The 25,647-nt window shown below is 46.7% G+C and overlaps 1 protein-coding gene and 1 long non-coding RNA gene across 3 annotated transcripts in view; one reads left to right on the top strand and one right to left on the bottom strand.

Moving 5' to 3' along the window:
* The window catches only part of LOC144338878 (uncharacterized), a 52,585-nt gene extending 50,084 nt beyond the window's left edge, over window positions 1–2,501 (bottom strand). Inside the window, exon 1 of the mRNA XM_077989803.1 lies at window positions 2,314–2,501. The gene's annotated coding sequence lies outside the window, so the exon portion shown is untranslated. The remainder of the gene's footprint in view (window positions 1–2,313) is intronic.
* Window positions 2,502–2,586: 85 nt separating this feature from the next.
* The window catches only part of LOC144338879 (uncharacterized), a 46,741-nt gene continuing 23,680 nt past the window's right edge, over window positions 2,587–25,647 (top strand). Inside the window, exons 1-4 of one of the 2 annotated variants that reach the window (XR_013413281.1) lie at window positions 2,686–2,805; window positions 4,307–4,425; window positions 8,759–8,853; window positions 11,194–11,333. This is a non-coding gene — a long non-coding RNA (uncharacterized LOC144338879). Of the gene's footprint in view, window positions 2,806–4,306; window positions 4,426–8,758; window positions 8,854–11,193; window positions 11,334–25,647 lie in introns of those variants that run through there. The other variant, XR_013413280.1, reaches the window with a different exon arrangement.

Here is a 25,647-nt window from a genome sequence, read left to right as displayed (position 1 = left end):
CAACAAATTATCAGCGCCCAACCATTCAGGGCCGCTACCACTACCGGTCTCGGTGTCTTGGTGGTAGTGGTTCCCCGGGCCCAGCTGTTTTCTCTTTATCTATGTGTCTTTTGTCTTTATTTCTTATGATCTCTCGTCTCCACACACGGGGGAACACCCGCCAAGCCCTGTAGGGCTGGACCCTACAGGTAAGGCCAGTCCAGACACGACACTGCCTGCAAGCCGGTCTACTTAAAAGCCTGACTAGGCTGGCGTGGTGGCTCACCCCTGTAATCCCAACACTTTGGGAGGCCGAGGCAGGAGGATCACCGGAGGTCAGGAGTTCAAGACCAGCCTGGCCAACATGGTGAAACCCCATCTCTACTAAAAACACAAAAATTAGCCAGATATGGTGGTGGGTGCTTGTAATCCCAGCTACTCAGGAGGCTGAGGCAGGAGTATTGCTTGAACCTGGGAGAAGGAGGTTGCAGTGAGCTGAGATTGCACCACTGCACTCCAGCCTAGGCGACAGAGCTAGACTCTGTCTCAAAAAAAAAACCTGACTATATTAAGGACCAAAAATGCACCAGGGAGTGGAAAAAGGAATTTATAACACAGGACAGCCAGCAGGTTCCCCTGTTTTATTTTAAAAGGTTGGGGATAGAAAAATGTTGTTAAAGAGTATAATTGAATTGCTCGCTACGCAAAGGATAAACGCGTGAGGGGATGAATACTGCATTCTCCATGATGTGATTATTGCTTATTGCAAGCCTGTATCAAAATATCTTATAGACTCATAAATATATACACCAACTATGTACCTACAAAAATAAAAAATAAAGAAAAACACTGTTAAGGTAACAGTGTCGGGGATGGCAGGGGAGCCTTCCTTCCTGGTATTTTTTCTGTTTTCCGAATTCTCCTCTGGTACACACGGACAATCTGGTAGGGGCACATTTCTACCCCCACGTGTCGCTTTTCACAGGGACCTGTCGCACAGCGCACGGGCTTAAATTCCTGGAGCCTGTATCCGCTAATTTTTTTGTTTGTTTGTTTTCAGACAGAGTGTCACTCTGTCGACCAGGCTGTAGTGCAGTGGTCCCATCTCGGCTCACTGCAGCCTCCGCCTCCTGGGTTCAAACGATTCTCGTGCCTTAGCCTCCCAAGCAGCTGGGATTACAGATGTGCACCATCACACCCAGCTAATTTTTGTATTTTTAGTAGAGATGGGGTTTCACCATGTTGGCCAGGCTGGTCTCGAATTCCCGACCTCAAGTGATCCTCCCGCCTCGGCTTCCCAAAGTTCTGGAATTACAAGCGTGAGCCACCGCGCCCGGCCCGCAAAGTATTTTTGAACGTTTTCAGGAGTGAACATTTTTTCTAACTTTCCTTCCCCTCCCCCACCCCGGGTCTCAGGCTCCCAGCAATTCCAAATTTAGGCCCGGGATGCAGGGCGTGGCTCCGGGAGGCTGCTCCAGGGAGACCTCCCCAATTGCCCTAACCAAGACCCAGGTCCCAGAATCCTGGGGGGCGGTGGGGAGATAACAGGGGACGTGAGGGGCTCATGCAAAGGGGCAGAGATCCCTAAGAACGTCACCAGGGTTGGGGTGAATCGGATGCCACCTCTTCCCCAGGTCCCTCTAAATTTAAGAGCTTGCGATTCTGAAAAGTGTAGAAGGAAAATTAAAACTTGGAACCCCAGTTCACTCTGCCAAAATAATAATGATAATAATAATAATAATAAATAAAGCTGGAAGCTGAATTAGGCAAAAAGCTGTCTTTCCTTCTGTTCCCAAGCAGATAGATGCAGAGAAAGAATGCAACAACTCTGTTGACCTTATCTTAGTAAAGTGCCAATTTAGTGAGCGTAAGACAAACACATAATTGACTATTCTACCTGCTCCTTTTCTTTTGCAACAGGTAAATTGGGTAAAATGAGCCTTCCTCCTCCTTTCCCCTCCAGCGTGCTTCCCCCCCCCCTTTAAATACCTAAGCCCTCAGTATCACCTTTGGAGAAAGGGCTCCTTCCTGACCTTCGCCAAATTAACTCAAATGTATTGAGACTTGTCCCAGGTACTTTTTGGTTTACAAAAGAAACGCCGACCTTTCCCTCTGAAACGGCTGCCACTTGGCCCCAGGAAGAGCGTTGTGGAGAAAGTAGGCGCCTCCTCCGGACCTGGGCCCCCGTGGGCACAGCGCGTCCCGCCGGGCAGGGAACAGGGACCGGGTGTCCCAGCGGGGTGCACCACCCCGCAACCCACATCCCCAAGCGGATCTCCAGGCCCGACCCGCGCCCCACCGCGTCCCCCGACCCGGATCCCGCCGCTCGCTCACCAGGGGCGGCCACCAGAGGGCGGAGCAGGCCGAGGAGCAGCAGCCCAGCGCGCCATGGTGCGCCCAACGCGAGCAGGAACCGTCCCCGAGAGCAGCGCGCCCGCGAAGGCTGCGGGACAGAACCTCCCCCACTAGCCGGGTGGGGCGGAGCCCGCGGAGGACTCGAAGAGGTTGGGTGAGTGGAGCAGCCCTGCAAGCTCAGCCCGGGCTGCGCCTGGCCCGCCCCACCCCGGCCTCCACGTGCACACGGAAGGGGCGGCAACGCCGGGCCCCGGGGAGGGGGAGGGGGCGGAGGAGGGGCCCCGGGGAGGGGGAGGGGCGGAGGAGGGGCCCCGGGGAGGGGGAGGGGCGGAGGAGGGGCCCCGGGGAGGGGGCGGAGGAGGGGCCCCGGGGAGGGGGCGGAGGAGGGGCCCCGGGGAGGGGACGGGCGGAGGTGACCCAGGCGGCGCCGAGGGGAGCACGGGACGCCCCCCCTTCCCTTCTCAGGAAACTGTGAGTGCCCCCGGCCCACAGGCCCGTCGCCAGGACGCCCAGGACGGCGCCAACTAGAGCAAAGTGCAACCCCCGGGAAAGTGCGGGTCCCTCCCTCTTTACAGCCCCTTAAATGCACGCCCGAGGGTGGTCCCTACCTGGAGCCAAGAGAAACCACTGCCCTTCTTGGAGAGGTGTGGGCCTCTCCGCACTCGCCCTTGCTGTCCCCTCTCTGTTCCTAACAGGCGCCCTCCCAGGCAGCCCCAACGGGGAGAAAATGAAACTTTTCCTGCTTCTCTGCTCGGAAAACTATGGGGCCCTCTTCCCGCTGCTCGCGGGGCGCTCAGGGCGCTCCCCAAGGGGTGCAAAGTGCAATCCCTTCCCTGTTCAGAAAGGCGTAGGCCTCGACAGGCAGCCACGGCCCCTGGTCCTTTCTGGAGCGTCGGAGCTGGGGGCGCTCAGTGGAGAGGGATGGCGGGGGTGAGGGGCTTTGGGACACACTGCGGATACCCACTCTGCGCGGGACCAAGGACGTTCGGCCACAAGCTCAGAGACAGGGTTGGGAGTGAGGACTTGTGGCCGTGGTTTGGGGTTGGGGGTAAGACCCCTATCTGGGTGGCCTGGCTGAGTCCTGGTCCTTGGCGACTTGCCCCCGCAGGCTGAGTCAGGGGCCCTTCGGTAACACTGGTCTTGTGTTGTGCCAGGCCTGCGGCGACACCGTCTTTCCCCAGACCATCTGTGCCCCTGGATCAGACACAGGCAAGGCCAGAGGGCCTGGCTCCGCACCCCAGGGCCCACCTCAGGGGTTTGAGGATTGCAGCAGTGAAACTATGCACTCCACTCCTGGAGGCGGAATCACTTTTCTTTTTCTTTTTTTTTTTCCTTTCTTTCTTTTTTTTTTTTTTTTTTCTTTTGTCTTTGCTTCGTCCTGAACCTGCCTGGGATAATGACGTGATGACTGAAGTCCCAGCAGCCAGTTTGGAGCAGGAAGTCTCCTACAGGATAGAAGTTGTGTATGTGTTGTTTGTTTGTTTTGAGATGGATTCTTGCTCTGTGGCCCAAGCTGGAGTGCAGTGGCACCCTCTTGGCTCACTGCAACCTCCGCCTCCTGGGTTCAAGTGATTCTCCTGTCTCAGCCTCCTGAGTAGCTGGGATTACAGGCGTGCACCACCATGCCTGGCTAATTTTTGTATTTTTAGTAGAGACAAGGTTTCACCCTGTTGGCCAGGCTGGTCTCGAACTCCTGACCTCATGATCCACACACCTCGGCCTCCCAAAGTGCTGGGATTACAGGTATGAGCAACTGCGCCCAGCCAGAAGTTGTATTCTAAGCATGGCAGAACACGTTGAGCAAAGGTGTCAGGGTGGCTGGTGACATAGCACGACGGCCATGCCAGCCCCAGACTCACTCTCCCAACTTATTTTACAGGACAGAGGCGTACATTTTTATCTCACTGTTTGCTAAAGTCAGGTCTCCATCAGCTTTCTTTAAATCACTTTTATTTCTGTTTTTCATTACCAGGGTCTGAACCCAACTTAGAGACCTCCTGTGAGGTTCTTGTGGACAACCAAGACCCTTAAGAGATGTCTGAGCGTTACACACCATGTCTGCTGCACAGACGATCAAATGAAGTTTTTGAGGTCAGTGGATGATGGGTGGATATAGATGGGTCTGAGGGTAGGAAGTGGTGGATGGATGAATGAATGGACAGACAGCCATCTGCATGCACGAATGGGTGGATCACTTGCTGTAAGGATGGATAAAGAGATAGATGGCTGGATGAATGAATAAATGGGCAGACAAATGGGTGGATGGATGAGAGGATGAGTGGATAGATGTATGGAAAGATGAGTGGGCGATTGGGTGGATAGATAGTTGGATGGATGGATGAATGGATGGATACATGTGAGTAAATGGATGAATGGATGGGTGGGTGGATGAATAGATGAATGAATAGATGAATAAATGATGAATGGATGGGTGGGTGGAGGAATGGATGGATAAATGGACAGATGAATAAATGGATGGATGAAAGCGGGGATAAATGGATTGATCTATGGATAGATGGATAGATAGGTGAGTGGATGGGTGGGTGGATGGATGGTTGGAAGGATAGATGGATGGACAGATTACTGGGTGGATGGAGGAGTAGAGAGATAGATGGGTAGGTGGGTGGATGGATGGATAAATGGGTGAACAAATGGATGGATAGATGGGTGGACAGATTACTGGCTGGCTGGATGGGTAGAGAGATAGATGAGTAGGTGGGTGGGTGGATGGATAGATGGATGGATGGATGGATGGATGGATGGATGGATGGATGGACGGACGGACGGACGGATGGATAGATGGATGGACAGACAGACAGGTGGATAGATAGCTGGATAGATGGGTGGGTAGAAGAATAGATGGATGAATGGATGGATGAGTAGGTGAATAGATGGATTGATGGACAAACAAGTAAATTTTTACCTGACATTTTTGTATTGTCGTATAACTTTCTATGTGTTGATTCACTGGGAAATAATTGTGATACATGGATATTGGACTTATTAGCTCATGTCTGCTGATAAGAAAACAACACAGGGCCATAGAGTTCATTAGCAGTGGGCTGGGATCAAAACGAAGGGCTCTTTGATTCTGAGTTCAGGCCATTTGGACCACTTTGCCTTGTGACTGCCCCCAGATCACTGGAATTTTCCTCGCGGTTCACAGCGCCCAAAGGTAAGCAGTATTTGGTAGCCTAGAGTTCATACATTGGAAATTTCATGATCTGTGTCCCCTCAGTGGTACAAAGCATTTTTACAGCAATAATTAATTTGGCAATAACTTGATGTGTGAGCCTGTGTATGCGTCTTTTCAGCTGGCTAGTACAGTATCAGTGATGCCATGTTCGCATGCTAAATACCAGCCAAAGACATGCAAGAAAAGAAGGGCAGGCCGGGCGCGGTGGCTCGTGCCTGTAATCCCAGTACTTTGGGAGGTTGAGGTGGGTGGATCACCTGAGGTCAGGAGTTCGAGACCAGCCTGGCCAAAATAGTGAAACTCCGTCTCTACTAAAAATACACAAATTAGCTGGGCATGGTGGTGAGTGCCTGTAATCCCAGCTACTCAGGAGGCTGAGGCAGGAGAATCACTTGAACCTGGGAGGCAGATGTTGAAGTGAGCTCAGATCACACTACTGTACTCCAGCCTGGGCAACAGAGCAATATTCCATCTCAAAAGAAAAAAAAAAAAAAAAAAGGGGGGGCACAGCCTACCAGAGCTGCTCAGACACATGTTCTTTATCTGAATTTTTGGGGGTCAACTCAAAATCCAATCAACCGATGACAATGACATCCTAGAAACTGTTCCCAGATCAGACAGTAAAATTTCACAGATTCTGCCTTTGAGTCATGGGGATTTGAGTCTCTGTAGGTTCAGGAGAAATATCTCATGCATACAATTCCAGAGAGTCAGGGGCCAGCCTTTTCTGTAAAAAGAGAAACAAAATGGAATTGCACATTGGCATGGACCGGATGCAAGGAAACATCACTAATTTAAGCTCCTTTACAAACCCTATCCTAGGAAGCACTTTCCTTCTTCACTTTGAGCAGTCAAGCCTCTCCAGTGTCATTGCGTCTAAACCTGTTGACATGATGGGGCTGTGCTTCACCTGGAACATGGTCTCTATTCCTGACCATTCTGAAGGCAAAGAACTTGAAATAAGTTCAAATTCAAGTTGCAGCACATCCACGGAGCAGCTGGGAGTGCTGCCTGTGGCCTGTCGTAATGGCAGGGTAGCAGGGAGAGAGAAATGTTTCTCTTCACCCATCATCGGCTTTATGACTAAGGCCCCTAGAACAAAAACAGAATAGCAAGAGAAAAGCAGGTCCATGTATTGAGGTTTTATGTGACATGGAAGCCATCATAAGAAATAAATAGGGAAATGTGAGTATTTTTGTGCTTCGGTTTTGGTTTTTTGTTTGTTCGTTTGTTTGTTTTTTGAGATGGAGTCTCACTCTGTCGCCCAGGCTGGAGTTCTATGGCGTGATCTCGGCTCATTGCAACCTCCACCTCGTGGGTTCAAGCGATCCTCCTGCCCCAGCCTCCCGAGTAGCCGGGACTATAGGCAAGCACCACCACGTCCGGCTAATTTTTACATTTTTAGTAGAGACGGAGTTTCACCATGTTGGCCAGGCTGGTTTCGAACTCCTGACCTCAGTTGATCCACCTGCCTCGGTCTCCCAAAGTGCTGGGATTACAGATGTGATATGCTTAGTTTTAATGAAGAGTGAACAGTGATGGAGAAGTGTGATTATTGGACAAGTGTGACAGGAATGGGGTCCCGACCAGACCCCAAGAGAGGGTTCTTGGATCTCAAGCAAGAAAGAATTCAGGGTGAGTCCACAGAGTAAAGTGAAAGCAAGTTTATTAGGAAACAAAAGGAATAAAGAATGGCTACTCCATAGACAGAGCAGCCCCGAGGGCTCCTGGTTGCCCATTTTTATGGTTATTTCTGTGGATATGCTAAACAAGGGGTGCATTATTCATGCTTCCCGTTTTTAGACCATGTAGGGTAACTTCCTGATGTTGCCATGGCATTTGTAACTGTCATGGCGCTGGTGGGAGTGTAGCAGTGAGGATGACCAGAGGTCACTCTTGTGGCTATCTTGGTTTTGGTGGGATTTGACCGGCTTTTTTTTTTTTTTTTTTTTTTTTACTGCAACCTGTTTCATCAGCAAGGCCTTTCTGACCTGTATCTTGTATCAACCTCCTATCTCATCCTGTGACTTAGAATGCCTTAACCATCTGGGAATGCAGCCCAGTAGGTTTTAGCCTCATTTTACCCAGCCCCTATTCAAGATGGAGTGGCTCTGGTTTACACACCTCTGGCAAAAGGATCTGATCTAATGAGAATAAACTGCGGGAACTTAGCAGGGCCTGTTTGTTCAGATTCTTCTGCGTCCCTGCGTGTTCAGAGTTAAGGATATTCTCTTCCTCCTGGTATAGGGAGGGGACCTCCGGAGTGGGGGTCCCGTGACCTGCTTCAGGGTAAGATCAGAGAGTCCTTCTGAGCTTTTATGACCTACGTTAAGGAAGACCCGTGAGGGTAAGGTGAAAGTGACCTTCTTACTTACATTGTTTTCTCAAATGCCACGGTTCCGGGTGGAATGTTTCCTGACCCCATCAGGAAAAGCAAAGCAAGGAGAAAACAATTTCGGGGGACAAGACAAGTAGATATAGCAGATGGGGGAGGTTTGTGGTCAACTATATCACTCTGAGAGGCATTCAAGGAATATTTCAGAATTTCTGATAGCACACACCAGGAACAGCCTAATCTCCCTAAAAGGAGTCTAGTTCATTACTGAGTTTATGGCTTCCCTACATTTACTTGTTTCTGACCACAATCAGATAGATAGATAGATAGATAGATAGATAGATAGATAGATAGATAGATAGATAGATAGATAGATAGATAGATAGATAGAATTTTTTTTTTTTTTTAATACAAGGTCTTCCTCTGTCCCCCAGGCTAGAGTGCAGTGATGCAATCTTGGCTCACTGCACCCTCTGCCTGTCGGGTTCAAGTGATTCTCTTGCCTCAGCCTCCTGAGTAGCTGGGAGTACAGGCATGCACCACCATGCCCAGCTAATTTTTGTATTTTTAGTAGAGACTGGGTTTCACCATGTTGGCCAGGCTGGTCTCAAACTCCTGGCCTCAAGTGATCCATCTGCCTTGGCCTCCCAAAGTGCTGGGATTACAGGCATGAGCCACTGCATCTGGCCTGACCACTGCCATATTTAATGAAGAGGAGACCCCTCCCTCCCTGAGGGTGACGGAGGGCATCACATCCAGCCTTTGTGACAAGGAGAAAGTGTTGGTCAGCACTAGAAGTAGAAAGGGTGTGTTTTAGTCTGTTTTCTGTTGCTATCACAGAATACCACAGACTGAGTAGCTTATTAAAAATAGAGGGTGTTTTTAACTTGCAGTTGTGGTGGCTGGGAAGTCCAAGGTGGAGCAGCTGAATCTGATGAGGGCTTCATTCTGGTTCATAGCTTGGAGAGAAAGTGGACGAGGAGAGAAGGTATGTGCTCAAGAAAAACAAGGGGGCCACAGTCCCACAATAGCTAGCCCCTTCCTTCCAGAGACATTAATTCCACTTAATAACCTAATTACTTCTTCAATGTGCCACCTGCAAATGCCGTTGCTCGACGAGTAGAAAAGCTTTTCAGACCTTCTCTCCTCTTCCAGGGCCAGGCACAGTGGCTCATGCCTGTAATGTCTTTGGGAGGTCAAGGCAGGAGGATTGCTTTGAGGCTAGGAGTTCAAGACCAGCCTAGGCAACTAAGTGTGGTCTCATCTCTACACAAAAAAATTTTTTTTTTGAGATAGAGTCTAGCTCTGTCGTCCATGCTGGAGTACAGTGGTGTGATCTCAGCTCACTGCAACCTCCGTCTCCTGAGTTCAAGCGATTCTCCTGCCTCAGCCTCCCAAGTAGCTGGGTTTACAGGTGTGCGCCACCACACCCGGCTAATTTTTGTATTTTTAGTAGAAACAGGGTTTCACTATGTTGGCCAGGCTGGTCTCAAACTCCTAACCTCAGGTGATTCCTGTGCCTCAGCCTCCCAAAGTGCTGCGATTACAGGCATGAGCCACAGTGCCCACCTCCCCCGCCTCCCCTTTTTTTTTTTTTTTTTTTTTTAAATTAGCCAGGCATGCTGATTGCTTGAGCCTGGGAGGTGGAGACTGCAGAGATGTAATTGCACCACTGCACTCCAGCCTGGGCGACTGAGACCCTATCTCAAAATACAACAAAATAAAAAACAAGAATGCAGACTCGGAGCACAGCCGAAACCAAGTTTTAGCTGCAAGACAGGTTATGGGAGGGAGAAAGGAAAAGGCTTTGCTAGCAAAAGTGGGCTCGTTATGTAGATGCAACTTCACAGGTAGCAGCCCCCAGAGAGAAGAGATGGTGAATATTTCTTTTCAGGTCTTTAAAAGCTCCATACTCTCAGTTAATCTCTCCTAGATCCGGACAAGAGAAGAGTTGGTCACTTTACAGCTGACTGTCTAATCCAGACAAGAGAAGGGCTGGCCGCCTTACAGTAGACCCTCTACAGATCAACAGACGCAGGGTTCCCCCACAAAAGACGGTGTTTCTTCTTTTTTGTTTTCCTTCACCTTTAATTTAAAATTCAAGGGTGCATGTGCAGAATGTGCAGGTTTGTTACCTAAGTAAACATGTGCCATGGTGGTTTGCTGCACAGATCAACCCATCACTCAGGTATTAAGCCAGCATCTGTTAGCTATTCTTCCTGAGGCTCTCCCTCCCCTTACCCCCGAGCTTTTCACAGTCCCCAGTGTGTGTTCTCCTCCCTGTGCTCTCATTCTTCAGCTCCCACTTATGAGTGAGAACATGCAGTATTTTATTTTGTGTTCCTGCATTAGTTTGCTGAGGGTAACGGCTTCCACCTCCATCCATGTTCCTGCAAGGGACATAAACTCATGCTTTTGTATGACTGCATAGTATTCCATGGTGTATATGTACCACATTTTCTTTTTTCTTTTTTTCTTTTTGAAATGGAATCTTGCTCTGTCACCCAGGCTGGAGTGCTGTGGTGCAATCTCAGCTCATTGCAACCTCTGCTTCCCAGATTCAAGCGATTCTCCTGCCTCAGCCTCCCGAGTAGCTGGGATTACAGGCACCCGCCATCACACCAAGCAAATTTTTGTATTTTTGGTAGAGACGGGGTTTCACCATGTTGGCCAAGCTAGTCTTGAACTCCTGACCTCAAGTGATCTGCCCGCCTTGGCCTCCCAAAGTGCTGGGATTACAGGCGTGAGCCACTGTGCCTGGCCACCACATTTTCTTTACCCAGCCTATCATTGATGGGCATTCAGGTTGATTCTGTGTCTTTGCTATTGTGAACAGTGCTGCAGTGAACATACACATGCATGGATCTTTATGATAGAATGATTTTTCCTTTGGGTACATACCCAGTAATGGGATTGCTGGGTCAAAGGGTAATTCTGCCTTGAGGTCTCTGAGGAATCGCCACACTGTCTTCCACAGTGGTTGAACTAATTTACACTCCCACCAACAGTGTAACAGTGTTCCTGTTTCTCCACAACCTCACCAGCACCTGTTGTTTTTTGACTTTTTAATAATCGCCATTCTGACTAGTGTGAGATGGTGTCTCGTCATTAGCTTTGATTTGCATTTCTCTGATGATCAGCGGTGTTCAGGTTTTTCCATATGTTTTTTTTTTTGGCCACATGAATGTCTTCTTTCGAGAAGTGGAAAGATAGCATTTCAGGAGTACTCCCCAATATATTAAAGAAATATATTTTGAGATAAAATATTTTTATTTCCTTTAGTATGTTTTATTTATTTATTTTTATTTTTTATTTTTCTTTGAGATAGGGTCTTGCTCTGTCACCCAGGCTGGAATGCAATGGTGTGATCTCGGCTCTCGACAACCTCCACCTCCCGGGTTCAAGCAATTCTCCCACCTCAGCCTTCCAAGTAGCTGGGATTACAGCTGCCTGCCACCACAACTGGCTCATTTTTTTGTATTTTTAATAGAGATGGGATTTTGCCATGTTGGTCAGGCTGGTCTAAAACTCCTGAGCTCAGGTGATCAACCCGCCTCCCAGAGTGCTGGGTGTACAGGTGTGAGCCACTGCGGCCAGCCTGTTTCTTTTCTTATACAAACAAACCTATGATGATAAAGTTTAATTTATGAATTAGGCACAGTGAAAAATGAACAACAGACTCATAATGAAATAGGACAATTATAACAATATACTGTAGTAAAAGTTATGTGAATGTGGTGTGCTCTTTCTCTCTTTCATGTGTGTGTCTCAGTCTCTCTCTTGAAATATCTTAGTATTTTCAGCCTATAGTTGACCAGTGATAACGGAAACCACATGTTGTAGGCTGTTCTTGCATTGCTGCAAAGAAATACCAGAGACTGGGTAATTTATATGAAAAAAAAGAAGTGGGCTGGGCACGGAGACTCACGCCTGTCATCCCAGCACTTTGGGAGGCTGAGGCGGGAGGATCACTTGAGGTCAGGAGTTTAAGATCAGCCTGGCCAACATGGTGAAACCCTGTCTCTACCAAAAATACAAAAAATTAGTCGGGGTCATGGTGGGCACTTGTAATCCCAGCTACTCAGGAGGCTGAGGCAGGAGAATCTCTTGAATCTGGGAGGCGGAGGTTGTAGTGAGCTGAGATCGTGCCACTGCGCTCCAGCCTGGGCGACAGCAAGACTCCCGTCACACACACACACACACACAAAAGGTGTCATTGGCTCACGGTTCTGCAGGCTGTGGAGAAAGCACGGCACCAGCATCTGCTCAGCTTCTGGGGGGCCTCAGGAAGCTTCCAGTTATGGTGAAAGATGAAGTGGGGGTGAGCATATCACACGAGAAAAACAGGAGCAACTCGGGGGTGATGAGAGGTGCCACAACACTGAACCAGCCAGATCTGGCAAGAACTAACCCACTATTGTGAGGACAGACATAAGCCATGAGGAATCTGCCCCCATGACCCAAACACCTGCCACCAGGCCCACCTCCAGCATTGGGCATGACAATTTGACGTGAGATTTGACAGGGACAAATATCCAAACTCTTTCACCACAGAAAGCAAAACCACAGATAAGGGGGGCTACTGTGCATTGTGCAGGAAGGCAGTGCCTCGGAGCCGGCTGGGGGAAGGAGCAGGTCTCTCAGCTGCCAAACAGTTTTGGGAGATTACCTACCATCACTTCTCTCTGTCCCAGAATCACACAAAATGGTCAGCTGTGCCAGGTACCTTGCCCACTTGCCCAATTCTCTCCACCTTTCCTTCTGTCTCCTTCCACATGTGACCACCCCCTTCACACTCCCATCGTCGCGCCTAAAGCTTGCTCCACGCATTGCATGACAGCCAGTAAGTCTAGAGACAAGGTGTAAAGGTAAGGACAGCAGCTTTATTTTGAAGAACCAGCAAGTCGAGAAGACAGAAGAGTGCCGTCCTAAAAAGCCATCTTTAAAAAAAAAATTATTATTATACTTTAAGTTCTGGGATACATGTGCAGAATGTACAGGTTTGTTACATAGGTATACATGTGCCATGGTGGTTTGCTGCACCCATCAACCTGTCATCTAGGTTTTAAGCCCCACAGGCATTAGGTATTTATCCTAATGCTCTCCCTCCCTTTGCCCCCCACCCCGCAACAGGCCCCGGTGTGTGATGTTCCCCTCCTTGTGTCCATGGGTTCTCACTGTTCACCTCCCACTTATGAGTGAGAACATGCGGTGTTTGGTTTTCTGTTCCCGTGTTAGTTTGCTGAGAAAGATGGTTTCCAGCTTCATCCATGTCCCTGCAAAGGACATGAACTCATTCTTTTTTATGGCTGCATAGTATTCCATGGTGTATATGTGCCACATTTTCTTTATCCAGTCTATCACTGATGGGCATTTGGGTTGAAAGAACCATCTTAATAGAATTTTAGGCTCCTTTTATGCTAGGGGGAGAGGGAGGGTGATAGAGGGCAGGAGGTGAGCAATGATCGTAGACATCTGGGCGGCTGTTATGGTCCAGGGGGCCTTGTGGAACTTCCTCGTCCTTGGTCAGGTCACAGTGCTCTTACAAATCTTTGACATAGCATTTTTCCTTCTGTGTACATCCTCCTGATCCCCTTGGGGGTTATTTTTGGGAAGGGACTATGATCATTCTTGCTTTAAAGTTAAACCATAATCTGAATTCATGATTAGCTTGGCCTATTTGTAGGAATGAGCAAACGCAGTTAGCTTGTGAGGTAAGAAGCAAGACGGAGTGAATGGTGCTAGATTTTTCTCACTATTAGACTCACACATAGGTTCTTGGCCAAGGAAGTACATGACGAACACATTCTCTCTCCCTTTTTTTTTTTTTTCTTGAGACAGAGCTTCGCTCTTGTCCCCCAGGCTGGAGTGCAATGGTGCGATCTTGGCTCACTGCAAGCTCCGCCTCTCCGGTCAAGAGATTCTCCTGCCTCAGCCTCCTGAGTAGCTGGGATTACGGGCGCCCGCCGCCATGCCTAGCTAATTTTTTGTATTTTTAGTAGAGACAGGGTTTCACTATGTTGACCAGGCTGGTCTCGAACCCCTGACCTCAAATGATCCGCCTCGGCCTCCCAAAGTGCTGGGATTACAGGTGTGAGCCACCACGCCCACCCCAACATGTTCTCTTGTTAGAGGCATTTGAACCAGAGCAACTCCATCTTGAATAGGAGCTGGATAAAATGAGGCTGAGAACTGCTGGGCTGCATTCCCAGGAGGTTAGGCATTCTTAGTCACAGGATGAGATAGGAGGTCAGCACAAGATACGGGTCATAAAGACCTTGCTGATAAAACAGGTTGCGGTAAAGAAGCCGGCCAGAACCCACCAAAACCAAGATGGTGACGAGAGTGACCTCTGATCGTCCTCACTACTCATTATATCCTAATTCTAATAAATTTGCTTCTCAAAGATACTCCCACAAGTGCCATGACAGTTTACAAATGCCATGGCAACATCCAGAAGTTACCATATATTGTCTAAAAGGGGAGGAACCCTCAGTTATAGAAACTCCCGTTTCCCAGAAAACTCTTATATTTAGCATATAATATGGTATTTAGATTATATGCTAAATGCCCTTTGTTTAGCATATGATCAAGAAATAACCATAAGTATACTCAGTCAAGCAGCCCATGCTTCTGTTCTGTCTGTGGAGTGGCCATTGTTTTATTCCTTCCTTTCTTTTTTTTTTTTTTTTCCCTGAGACAAGATGTCACTCTGTCACCCAGAGTGGAGTCCATTGGCACAATCAGAGTTCACTGCAGCCTCAACCTGTTGAACTTAAGCAGTCCTCCCACCTCGGTCTCCCAAGTAGCTGGGACCACAGGTGCACGCCACCACACCCAGCTAATTTTTGTATTTTTGGTAGAGACAGAGTTTTGTCTTGTTGGCAAGGCTGGTTTCAAACTCTTGGGCTCAAGCATTCCGCCCGTCTCAGCCTCCCAAAGTGTTGGCATTACAGGCATGAGCCACCCTGCCCAGCCCTTTTACTTTCTTAATAAACTTGCTTTCACTCTGTGGACTCATCCTGAATTTTTTTCTTGCATGAGATCCAAGAACTCTCTTGGGGTTTGAATTGGGACCCCTTTCTAGTAACACTTTGACTCCTCTGTTCAGATGTCATCACTCCCTCCAGCAAACCTGGAGTGTTCAAACTCTTTTCCATCCATCCTTTCCTCTCAAGGCAAAGAGGCAACTTGGCTATTCTCATAGACAAACAGATAGGAGATGTAGGAATTCATAGGCAGATGTTAGAGCTATTGATAAACAAGATGGCAGCTTGTCTTGCTGCTTAGATATGAAAGATGCCATTGCTTGCTTGTGAAAAAAAATGAAGCATGTTCCTGGAGTTCACCAATATGGCGTGGACTTTATCTCCTTATCAGTATCAGTCAGTGCAAGACGGTCCAACCTCTGGGTGCCAAGACACGCGCTCATTTTCCCAATGGCATTCTCTTATCCCTTGAGCCTGCTTTCCCACCTGCTATGGTTTGGATCTGTGTTCCCACCCAAATCTCATGTCAAATTGTAATCCCCGATGTTAAAGCTGGGGCCCGGTGGGAGATGGCTGGGTCATGGGGATGGTTTTTCATGAATGGTCTAGCATCCTCTTCTTGGTGCTGTTCTCATGCTAGTGAGTGAGTTCTCACAAAATCAAGTTGTTTAATAGTGTGTGGCACCTCCCTTCTCACTCTCTCTCTTGCTCCTGTTCTAACCACGTAAGATGCACCTGCTTCCCCTTTGCCTTTCACCATAATTGTAAGTTTCCTGAGGCTTCCCTAGTCAGGCTTCCTGTCCAGCCTGCAGAACTGTGAATCGATTAAACCTCTTTTCTTTATCAATTACCCAGTCTCAGGCATTTCTTTATAGCAGTGAAAGAAGGGCCGAATACACCACCCATTGAGCAGATTGGAAGTGCAAGAAAACTAGCACATGCCCCCCTCCTAGAAGCAGCCTCAGCCAACACATTTTGGGAAATGACCGAAAAAGACCCCGGTCTTCCTCACTCCTCAGGTGGGATGACCCTGAGTCTCCAAGCTCTCATTGCAGTCACTGGCTTGATAATATCTTCTACTCTCTGTCTTCCTTCCCTCTCCCCTCCCACCCTCCCCAAACACAAAGGCTTTGTAGTAAAATCGTGGTCTCAAGGTCTGCTTTCACCTCCTTGAAATCTAGACTTTCTGTGCTTCCAGAAAACATGTTGAAATGTTACCTGTCAATTAAATTCTGGGAAGCCTGGGTGTATCACAGTTTGAATCATACAGAGAGACACCATGAAGAGCCTGGAGTTTGGTGAACTTTGTTGAAACCCCTCCTTCACTTTCCTTGTTGAATCCAATCCAGTCCTCATGTCCTCATGAGTTCGTTTTCATTTCCTAAATGACATCCATGGAAAAATAATGGGGAGAAAGGAAAGCACAATTTTACATTTGTATCTGACAGGCTCTGAAAGGGAGCCAGAGAATGTAGTTAGCATCCACAAATTATGGAATAAGGTATTTCCCATCTTCTTAACACACACAGCACTTCTAAGGGGCCTGCAAAAACCCCAGCGGCCTTTCAGTGTCCCACACATCTTAGCACACATAGATATTTATATCTCTCCTATCAAGAAACAAATATGCATGCATATCATTATTTTGGAGATATAGCATGAGCACTTTGTTTGCAAGAAACAAATATGCACGCATATCATTTTGGAGATATAGCGTGAGCACTTACATTTTTTGCAAGAAACAAATATGCATGCATGTCATTATTTTTGGAGATACAGTGAATGCACTTTTCAGTTACATGCTCAAAATGTTTGGTAAACTGAAAGTGGTTGTCATTACCCTTAATTTCTGCAAGGAATAAGCAAGTATGTCCTGGTGGCACATTGCTACGAATAAAGCAGACTATGTCAGTGCTACGGGAGTTCTATGGAAAGCATGAACCACAACATGGTTTTTCCTGTCTTGTTCGTGATGCTTATTTATAACGGGAGAGAACAGAATATTGGCTTCATTCATGTCCTTGATTTATGATGGAATCCATAGGAATCTGCCATCTTGGGTGAATGAGCAATACCTAAAGGAATGTCCTATATGATACCGAGCTATACCACCACCCAAAATATGACTTAGGAGACCAAGATTGCGATTTTTATAAAAAGCTCATAAGCAATCATTGGTGTTAGTGGGTTTTTTTGTTTGTTTTTGTTTTTGACAGAGTCTCACTCTGTCACCCAGGCTGGAGTGCAGTGACATGATTTTGGCTCACTGCACACTGCAACCTCCATCTCCCAGGCTAAACCAATTCTCATGCCCCAGCCTCCCAAGTAGCTGGGAGTACCGGTGTGTGCCACTGCACCTGGCTCATTTTTGCATTTTCCTTTTAGTAGAGATGGGGTTTCACCATGTTGGCCAAGCTGGTCTCTAACTCCAGGCCTCAAGTGATCCACCTGCCTTGGCCTCCCAATGTGTCGGGATTACGGGCATGAGCCACTGCACCTGGCCAGTGTATGTTGTAAGGTTCACCCACATTGTAGCATGTGTCAGTACTTGAAACCTTTTTCTGCCCGAATCACATTCCACTGTATGGATATGCCATATTTTGTTAAATCCGTTCATCGGCTGAGGGATGTTTGGGTCACCTCCACTTTTTGGCTATTGTGAGTATTGCAGCTATCAACATTACGTGTACAAATGTACGAGCTCTTGGGTGGACACATGTTCTCATTTTTCTCTTGAGTATATGCCCAGAAGCAGAATTGCTGGCTCATAGGGTGATGTGGTTTGGCTGTGTTCCCACCCAAATCTCATCTTGAATTCCCAGGTGTTGTGGGAGGTAATTGAATCATGGGGGCAGGTTTTTCCTATGCTGTACTCATGGTAGTGAATAAGTCTCATGAGATCTGATGGTTTTATAAAGGGGCGTCTTCCTGCACAAGCTCTCTCTTTGCCTGCCACCATCCATGTAAGACGTGAGTTCCTCCTTGCCTTCTGCTGTGATTATAAGGCCTCCCCAGTCACGTGGAACTCTAAGTTCATTAAACCTCTCTTTCTTCTGTTAATTGCCCAATTTTGGTACGTCTTTATCAGCAGTATGAAAACAGACTAATACTTATGGTATGTCTTCAGTTAACCTTTTGAGGAAACATCAGACTCTTCCATCTCTGTATCTTTCCAATTTCAATCTAAATGGACTCAGATCTGACTCTTAGACTCCACTCCCATGGGAAATGTGATCTCGGCTATTATTGCAGTTCCTGTCCTCCCTAGAGTCTCCTAAGAATTTGGGTCACGCTCCATTTTGAGCCGATTTGAAAACTGGTCCATCATGGTCTCTGCTCTGAAAAGCTTCATTCTCATCCCACCTCCTGCCCCGGCTTCCAGCAGCCTCCCTTAAAATTCTGGGGATGCAGATATCTGTGCTGAGGCTGAGAAGCCAGGAGCCTGGAGACCAGTGTCCCTGGGCAGGTGCAGTAGAACCAGCTGGCCATGCACCAAAATTCCTGTGACCCTGGTACTGTGCTGTCTGCGCTGAAAGCTGGCCGCCTGCTTAGGCGTCCCTGGATCTTACACTGGATAACTGGATAAGTAAGAAATAATTATTTAATTGTTAAGCCACAGAAATTCCAGGGCTCATGTGTTACAGCCAGTCATTTCTCATGAACTAATACAGTAGATGGCTTGGATCAACCCCCTCTGATGGGATGCTGCTTCTCTTCTCGGTTGGTGGAAAACAATTTCCATCAGTCTCTGTGTGTGTGTGTGTGTGTGTGTGTGTGTGTGTGTGTGTGTGTGTGTCATTCTCTCTCTCTCTCTCTCTCTCTCTCTCTCTCTCTCTCTGTATTCCTTTCCCTTTCTGTCTCCATCTTCCCCTCCCTGACTCTTCTAGTCCCTCCCTACCATTGTAAGATAAAAGATCAGGTTGCACGCGGTAACGCACATGTGTAATCCTAGCACTCTGGGAGACTAAGGCAGGAGGATTTCTTGAGTTCAAGAGTCCAAGACCACCCTGGACAACATAGTGATACCTCATCTCTACAAAACAAACAAACATATTAGCTGGGCATGGTGGCACATGACTGTGATTTTAGCTGGTCTGGAGGCTGAGGTGGGAGGATTACTTGCCCCCAGGAAGTCAAGGCTGCAGTGAGCTGTGATGGCACCACTTCTTTCTAGCCTGGGTGACAGAACAAGACCCCCATTTCAAAAAAAAAAAAAAGACACAACATCATCAAAAATAATACTTAAATATAAAGGTTTGAATGCTTAAAAATCTCCCACAGCAAGCAGGCTTTAAAACTCCAAAATCTATCTGAACACAGTAAGCATGTTTTTTTTTAATTTCACTCTTCTCAGATCTGAAAACGATGACAGGTGGCCATGGTGCTTTACATCCCCTTGCAGGGATGCAGGGGTACACACACCTTTTTTTTTTTTTTTTTTTTTTTTTTTTTGAGACGGAATCTTACTCTGTCACCCAGGCTGGAGTGTAGTGGTGAGATCTTGGCTCACTGCAAACTCTGCATCCCGGGTTCACGCCATTTCTCCTGCCTCAGCCTCCTGAGTAGCTGGGACTACAGGCGCCAGGCCATCACGCCAGGCTACTCTTTTGTATTTTTAGTAGAGACAGAGTTTCACCATGTTGGTCAGGCTGGACTCGAACTCCTGACCTCATGATCTGCCTGGGCTTCCGAAAGTGCTGGAATGACAGGAGTGAGCCACTGCGCCCGGCCTCCGTGAAAACCTCAGAGGCAGGCAGCTTATTCCCTGCAGAACCGGTAGGTGGCGCAGCCAGATAAGCATTAACTAAATCACAGCTCACTCTCCCCATCAGAATCTAGAGCGTAACCCCAAACCTGAGAATTTGGTCAGGTCCCCACACACACAGGCATCATCATTCTTTAGCACCATTATGAAGGGCTCTTCTCCCACCGTTAAAGGAAACTAACACATAGTCTTCTGAAACAGCCAGTCAAAAACTCTGTGATGCAGGAAAGAAAAAAAAAAAGGATGATTACAGAATAAATATTTACATTTCTGCCTATAATACAGACTCTGAAGCATTGGAATAATGAGGACTTGCACACTGCAAATGGGCATCAAAATCTGGCTTTAGCCTTGAAAAATGAAGATTTGTGTCAAAGAAAAGGAACATTTCAAACACCACATTTATGTTTGACCCATATATATATGTATATACGTGATTTTAGCTGGTCTGATATAATATTTAATGTTATATTATAATATATAATATATATAATAGATTGTAATATATATTATATATAATATATATAATAGATTATATTATATATTTGTTTGTCTTGAGACAGAGTCTCACTCTGTCGCCCAGGCTGGAGTGTTATGGAGCAGTCTCGGCTCACTGCAGTCTCCGCCTCCTGGGTTCAAGTGATTCTCCTGCCTCAGCCTCCCAAGTAGTTAGGACTACAGGCGCCCGCTTCCATTCCCTGCTAATTTTTGTATTTTTAGTAGAGATGGGGTTTCACCATGTTGGCCAGGCTGGTCTCGAACTCCTGACTTCAGGTGATCCACCTGCCTCTGCCTCCCAAAGTGCTGGGATTACAGGCGTGAGCCACCGCGCCTAGCCAGTACCTTTATACCCTTCTGGAAACAGAACATGTTCTTTCCCCTAATGACACTGAATTATGTCAACAGTTCTCCCCCAAGTAATGCACGGGTTTAAATCACACGGGTGATTTCACCTGGCTGCCCCCACTATTTCATTTGAAAAAGGGACACAGTCATGCCTACGTGAGAGGCAGTGGCTCTATGTAAAAAGTTTTAACACACAGGAAACACCATTAAATGGTTAGTGACTAACCTGTATTTCCTGTTTTTGTTTCTTGTTTTTCCCAAATATCCCCACTGGCCTGAATGAGACCTCAGGGTGTCTCATTCTTACTTTATCTTACAATCGCTCTGATGGTCAAGAAGGTTGACCACATGGGAATTCTTAAATCAAGGCACATGATTGTTACAAAGAATAGACACCGAGGTGGGCGGATCACCTGAGATCAGGAGTTTGAGACCAGCCTGGCCAATATAGTGAAACCCCTTCTCTACTGAAAATATAAAAATTAGCCAGATGTGGTGGCAAGTGCCTGTAATCCCAGCTACTGAGGAGGCCGAGGTAGGAGAATCGCTTGAACCTGGGAAGCGGAGGTTGCAGTGAGCTGAGATTGCGCCACTGCACTCCAGCCTGGGCAACAGAGTGAGACTCCATCTCAAAAAAAACAAAAAAGTTGTTGTCAAATGTCCAGTGGATAAAGCCATGAGATCTTCTTGGTATGCCTGTCTTTTTGGAAAGGCATGGGGTTGAGACAGAGGGACAGCTTGTCTTAAAGGAATTAAAGGAGAAGAGTTAAGCTTGTTCGAGCTTTTCTTCTCCAACTCAGCGTTTTCATACAAGCTGTCCCGGAGCAAGTATGTGACAATAATCTGCATCTGCTTCCACCCCCACCCGGGATATTTTCTACTTTTCAGTAGGTTGGAAAGCCATCCTGAATAATGATTATAGAAAGTAATATAAACTGGCTGGGTGCTGTGGCTCATGCCTATAATGCCAGCACTTTTGGAGGCCAAGGCAGGTGGATCACACAAGGTCAGTAGTTCGAGACAAGCCTGGTCAACATGGCAAAACCTCATCTCCACTAAAAATACAAAAATTAGCCAGGCATGATGGCAGGTGCCAGTAATCACAGCTACTTGGGAGGCTGAGGCAGGAGAATCGCTTGAACCTAGGGAGCAGAGGTTGCAGTGAGCCGAAATCGCACCACGGCACTATGGCCTGGGTGAAAGAGCGAAACCCCATCTCAACAAACAAACAAAAAACAAGAAAGCAATATAAACTCTCCTAGACTTGGAGATTTTGCCCCCTTCTCACAATTCAGACACAGACCATCCGTTTTTGTCAGGCAGCTACTCTCCTATTTACATAAAGGGCAAAGCTATAAAATATGGATTGAAGTTGGGTCTCAACACCTCATAATTAAAGATTGTTTCAAATGTTAATTGAGAAGCCACAGATTTGTATGCAAATCATAACAAATCCCATATTCTGTACATAGTAGCCTGAGAAATAAAATGATTGCATACAACTTATAAAAAAATTTTAAATGGAGACGATAAATTCAATCAGTACACAGTGTTTTATAGCTTCCAAACACTGTATAAAGAAATTTATCGCCAGGTGTGGTGGCTCATGCTACTAATCCCAATATTTGGGGAGGTCAAGGCAGGAGGGTCACTTGAACCCAGAAGTTGGAGATCAGCCCTGGAAACATAGCAAGGCCCCATCTCTACAAAAAATTAAAAATGAGCTGGGCATAGTGGTGCGCACCTATAGCACCGGCTACTTGGGAGGCTGAGGTGAAAGGTTAGCTTGATCCTGTGAGGTCAAGTCTGCAAGGAACCATGACTGCATCACTACACTCCGGCCTAGGTGACAGAGCAAGACCTTATCTCAAAACACAAACAAACAAACAAAAGAGAAAGCAAAAAATGTGTGATAATAATTCAACTTTTTCCAAGTGAAAAGGCCTTTCCTTTCCAAGACATGGAGGCAGGAAGAAATATTAACTTATGTGAGATGCCAGTTGAAACAGCCTACAATATCAAAAAGCAATGTACAGCCCTTAACAAAACTCCCCTCAAACCAATGCTGAAACCACTAGTCGACAAAGAAATTCAGTTTGATTCGACTTAATTTCAACATTTTTTTATGTCGCCAGGCACGGTGTGGCTCATGCCTGTAATCTCAGCACTTTGAGATGCCGAGGCAGATCGATCACCCGAGGTCAGAAGTTTGAGACCAGCATGGCCAGCATGGTGAAACTCTGTCTCCACTAAAAATGCAAAACTTAGCCAGGCGTGGTCATGCCTGTAATCCCAGCTACTCAGGAGGCTGAGGCAGGAGAATCGCCTGAACCTGGAAGGCACAGGTTGCAGTGAGCCGAGATCATGCTACTGCACTCCAGCCTGGGTGACAGAGTAAGACTCCATCTCAAAACAAAAACAAACCAAAAAAACAAGTTAATTAGAATGCATGGCCAATGTTGTGTTCCCCAACTCTGTTGGTTTTCATATTTTTTCCCACAAACTAAATAAAAATGAGAGCAAAGCTTAAAGCTAAAAAGCATACCCATTTAGACAATCTGGAAATATATACTCATTGTTGAAACAACACTATGAGAGTTTGTGCATATTTCTTTGGTCGTTTTTGTCATCTGAATCTATGACTGACTGGTTCCCGCTCTGCTATTTTAGAAATAAAATGTCCTTTCTTCTGTCATTCATATGGTTTTGTCACCAACCCATACTTGCTGGAATAAGGTAGTAAAAAACATACACTAAAGTTTCAACTCCCCATCAGCTCTGCTAACTTATTACTAGTTTTCACACATACTGAGTTTAATGAATCTGTGTTTTGGAACAAAGCAATTACCTTAGGAACCTAAGAGATGTTTCTGGCCGGGCGCGGTGGCTCACGCCTGTAATCCCAGCACTTTGGGAGGCCGAGGCGGGTGGATCACAAGGTCGGGAGATCGAGACCATCTTGGCCAACATGGTGAAACCTCGTCTCTACTAAAAATACAAAAATTAGCTGAGTGTGGTGGCACGTGCTTATAATCCCAGCTACTTGGGAGGCTGAGACAGGAGAATCGCTTGAACCCAGGAGGCAGAGGTTGCAGTGAGCTAAGATTGTGCCACTGCATTCCAGCCTGGTGACAGAGTGAGACTCTGGCTCAGAAAAAAACAAAAACAAAAAACAAAAACAAAACAAAACAAAAACTAGAGAGATGTTTCCTTGTAAAACTACCCCATTCTAAAAAGCAGGTGGGTGATACCTGCTTCCCTGTAAAGATAACTCTTTGCAGTGTGAGCTCCTCTGTTCATAGAGGAAAAATGCTGCACACCTAAAATGTTAGTTTAAATTTATTAATAGCATCTACATAAAATCTTAGCTATTTTACACAACACTGCCCTGTATCATCTTTGAAATAATTTGAGCAAATAGTAAAAAGACATATCCCAAAGGCAACAATACTGGCGGACTACAGAAAAGCAGCAACCATGAACTAAGAAAGTAAAATGCTTTTGAACCTCTAAGCAACTCCTGCTACTACAGAAACATCCGTTTTCGTCCATTGGGTTTTATCGGTTTTTATCACTGGCTTTGTGTTTTGCCTAAATTAGCAAATATAGCAAGTCTGTTTATGCCTCAGTTAAGCTGTAGACTTAACCTCACTAAAAATAACACATTAGGAAAAAGTATCAGAAAAAACAATAACTGTTATTTTGACACATGTCCACATCTCCACCCCAACACAAAGGCACACATAAAGAGGGACTGGACACAAATCCATACCACAAACTTGATTTGGTTTACAGACTTGATTTTGTAACCCAAATCTTTTTTGTTTTTGAGATAGAGTCTCACTCTGTCGCCCAGGCTGGAGTGCCCTGTGCAATCTCAGCTTGCTGCAACCTCCGTCTTCCGGGTTCAAGCAATTCTCCTCCCTCAGCATCCCGAGTGACTGGGACTACAGGCGCATTCCACCACAGCCAGCTAACTTTCGTAGCTGGGACAACAGGTGCCTGCCACCACACCCAGCTAATTTTTGTGTTTTAGTAGAGACAGGGTTTCACCATGTTGGCCAGGTTGGTCTTGAACTGCTGACCTCCAGCAATCCATCCACCTCAGCCTCCCAAAGTGCTGGGATTATAGGCGTGAGACACCACACCCAGCCAAATGAGTTTCATATAGCAAATTGTGAAAGCTGGTCACTGGATCACCTGAGTTTGAATTATTTTCAATATCGATGACCTAACATGCAGATCCAGGAGACAGAGCCAGGACCCAAGATTTTCAGTCCTCCAAAGGATCCCAGGATTGTAAAGAATTTGGGCAAGTTTCCTCTGGTTAAAAAACAAAATGCATGTTTCAGCATTCAAAGTGAAACAGAGGAAAAGCACTTATTATTCAATTACTTTAGGCGATTGAGTCAAGCCAGAGATAGACACGGTCCAAAAACTCTTGGGAAAGATGTTCCATCTTCTATATGGAATGCTGGACCTATCCCAAAGTTCTCCAGGGATACCCTGAACAGTTGTAGCACATTCAAGAAAGTGCACACATTTCTTCAATAAACAGACCCAGAGAGAGCTGTCCACCTGGAGCAGATTCTGGTCAGCCCATGAGCAGCTCTTACTCACACAGATACTGAGCCAATCAGAAATGATAAAATCCTTCCAATACTTTCAATCACCCAGTAATGAATTGGTCAATGGGGGACTTTCCCTGCCCTCATCTGCCTGCCCCAGGGCTCATGGTTCATCTTGTCCATGAGTTTCTACATGCAACTATAAGCTAAAATAAAAACACACCGGCCCAGGCACGGTGGCTCATGCCTGTGAGCACTTTGGGAGGCCAGGCAGATCACTTGAGGTCAGGAGTTCGAGACTAGCCTGGCCAGCATGGAGAAACCTCATCTCTACTAAAAATACAAAAATTAGTTGGGTGTGGTAGTGGGTGCCTGTAGTCCTACCTACTCGGGAGGCTGAGGCAGGAGAATCACTTGAACCCAGGAGGTGGAGGTTGCAGTGAGCTGAGATTGCACCACCGCCCTCCAGCCTGGGTGACAGAGTGAGACTATGTCTCAAAAACAAAAACAAAAACAAACAAAGAAAACCCAGATACACAGATTAAAAAGGAGAAGTCCTAATCACTCATAGTAAATCAATAGATTACTGTCCCTGTTAGAAGCTCTGCATCTCA

This window comes from Macaca mulatta, chromosome Y (genome assembly GCF_049350105.2).
Source record: "Macaca mulatta isolate MMU2019108-1 chromosome Y, T2T-MMU8v2.0, whole genome shotgun sequence".
NCBI lineage: Eukaryota > Metazoa > Chordata > Mammalia > Primates > Cercopithecidae > Macaca > Macaca mulatta.
The sequence above is the reverse complement of the archived record's forward strand: the minus strand, read 5'-3'. Positions and strand labels throughout refer to the sequence as shown.